This window comes from Salvelinus alpinus, chromosome 8, assembly GCF_045679555.1.
Source record: "Salvelinus alpinus chromosome 8, SLU_Salpinus.1, whole genome shotgun sequence".
In the NCBI taxonomy this organism is placed as follows: Eukaryota; Metazoa; Chordata; class Actinopteri; order Salmoniformes; family Salmonidae; genus Salvelinus; species Salvelinus alpinus.
In genome coordinates this window covers 37,927,095-37,929,668 of record NC_092093.1, presented here as the reverse complement: position 1 = coordinate 37,929,668, position 2,574 = coordinate 37,927,095, and the positions used below count along the sequence as shown (strand labels likewise).

General features: G+C 39.1%; 1 long non-coding RNA gene across 1 annotated transcript; it reads right to left on the bottom strand.

Annotated features, from left to right (window-relative positions):
• Positions 1-606: 606 nt before the first annotated feature.
• Positions 607-1,391, bottom strand: LOC139582366 (uncharacterized). The gene is made up of 2 exons (XR_011676328.1): positions 1,279-1,391; positions 607-1,128 (listed from the first exon to the last, which is right to left on the bottom strand). It is a non-coding gene; the product is annotated as an uncharacterized lncRNA (long non-coding RNA).
• Positions 1,392-2,574: the final 1,183 nt, after the last annotated feature.

The window sequence follows — 2,574 nt, the reverse complement described above, 5'->3', positions numbered from 1 at the left end:
CCAAAGGTCATTATAATCAAGCAGTGACAGAAAAAGTACTCAATTGTCATACTTGAGTAAATGTATAGATACCTTAATAGAAAGTTACTCAAGTAAAAGTGAAAGGCAGCTAGTAAAATACTACTTGAGTAAAAGTCTGAAAGTATTTGGTTTTAAATGTACTTAAGTATCAAAAGTAAATGTAATTGCTAAAATATACTTTAGTATCAAAAGTAAATCCCTTATATTAAGCAAAGTAGACAGCACCATTTGTTATTTATTTTTTATGTATGGATAGACAGCGGCACACTCCAACACTCAGACATTATTTACAAAAGATGCATTTGTGTTTAGTGAGTCCACCAGGCCAGAGTCAGTAAGGATAACCACGTGTTCTCTTGATAAGTGCTTGAATTTGACAATTTTCCTGTCATTTAAGTCATTTAGCAGACGCTCTTATCCAGAGTCTGTCCTGCTAAGCATTCAAAATGTAACGAGTACTTTTGGTTGTCAAGGAAAATGTATGGAATAAAAAGTACAATGTTTTCTTTAGGAATGTAGTGAAGTAAAAGTTGTCAAAAATATAAATAGTAACGTAGATATCCCAAAAAACAACTTACGTTGTACTTTAAAGTATTTTACTTAAGTAATTTACACCACTGCAAGCAAACTTCAAGTTTTGCATGTGATACTATCAGTGCACAGAGCTACAGGCATGTGAATTCAAGTAGGAAACGGAATTTTGGATAAAACCTGTATCAAACTCATGAATAGTGTTATTTTCAGTTAAACTGTCAATGCAGTTCTGATGAGGCCATTAGTATTACAACAAATTACTGGAGGCTATTGTAACGGCTCTCGTTTGTAGAAGGAAGAGTGGACCAAGGCGCAGCATGGTAGGCGTACATCGTCTGTTTGACACAGTGCGCATCACCGCATAACACGGTGCCTGACCGGTCACTCACTCCCCACGGTAAACTGGCTCAGGTCTAAACCCTGACTCCGCCAATCTCCCCGTGTGCCCCCCCCCCCCCCAAAGAAATTGGGGGGCTGCCTCTCGTGCTTGCTGCGAGGTCGCGAACCCCGGTGTCGACGTTGTTCCTCCCTCGCTGCCTCCGTCTGCTCCCATGGAAGGCGATCCATTCCGACCTGGATTCAATGTCTGTTTTAATTTTCTAACTTGAAACATGTAATATATAACTTGAAACATGTAATAGGGCCATGTATGCACTTTGTATTCCAAGGACAGGGAGTAATACAGGAGTAATAATCCTAATGTTACACAGAAACTACTTTTACCTGTTCTCTACTCTTGCGACCCTTCTTTGCATGGTTCTCCAAGATTGTGTCCCGTGTTATCTTGTAAACCTGTTAGATACGCTAGCCTCACGTTCTCACAATAGGTGGCACAAGAACCTGCATACTAGCATAAGGTTCATTTTATAGTGTTTTGGTGGCCAGGCCACCGGTGCAGAGCCTTGCTATCATATGTAAAAAATAAAATTTAAAAAAAGAGCATTAAGCATACCTTGAGAGAATCACTCTTTTCCTAGTGTTTGAATGAGAAAATTGAGTACAACATTAACATCCAACATTAACATCCGGTGACGTGTTCGTGCTCTTTGATAATGCACAGACACATTGTGCTGGCATGTAAATCGGTGTCAGAGAGAATGCAAAAGTGTTACATTTGTGTAAATGCTATAACTCAATTCAACAATCTCTAGAAGAAACTAATTGTCGTGATAATTGCCTTTACATAATGTATGTCTTACTAGGTGTGTATGTATGACACAATAGGGTTTGAACCGGTGTTGATACCAGATCTGACTGCTAACATCTGACTGACATTCGCACCAATCTGCGTCTCAAAAAAACTTTGGGATGTTGATTTGCTGCTTCTCTCCCACATAGTTACTGTTGCAAAAACTAGCAGGCGTGTGCGAGCAGTTCTCTGTAAAAGGGGAGACAGATCGGGCAAGCAAGGTGCTGAAACAAAAGCTAGCAACATGACGGCTAATATGTAGCTAGCTAGCAATCTTAGATAGCTGGCTATGGTAAGAGGCAACAGTTTATTCTTGTTATAGTGTGGTTGAGTGGGCTGTATCACTTTGCTGTGTTTGTACCGTTTGTTCATGGCTGTACACCTTTTATTTATTCGGTTGAAAGTAAAGGAAAGTAATCAAAAAGAAAGGAGGACCAAGGCACTCTTCATATAATTAATTAAAATGCCTTTATTAGTACGGCATGTTCAATAGAAACAAAAACCGACGCGTTTCGGCTGCATGGCCTTCGTCAGGGAGTACCAAAAAAAAGGAATACAATGTCCTCTTTTGAACAGCTTTTCCAATTAGCCCTAATTGGGAGAGGGAGTGGTTACAAAATTGATTGGACACACCTAGTAAGCAATACTATACACATTAAAAGGTGAAATACTGTAGCTATGTTATCATAAAAATACAACTCCAAGCTAGAAGTGTCAGAACACTTAAAGGTAGTTCTAACCTTAAATATGACTGGGAGAAGTGTCAAGAATAAGAAAGCAATATATTCCATAGTACACTAGAACACAGCAAAACATGAACAACAGTCTAA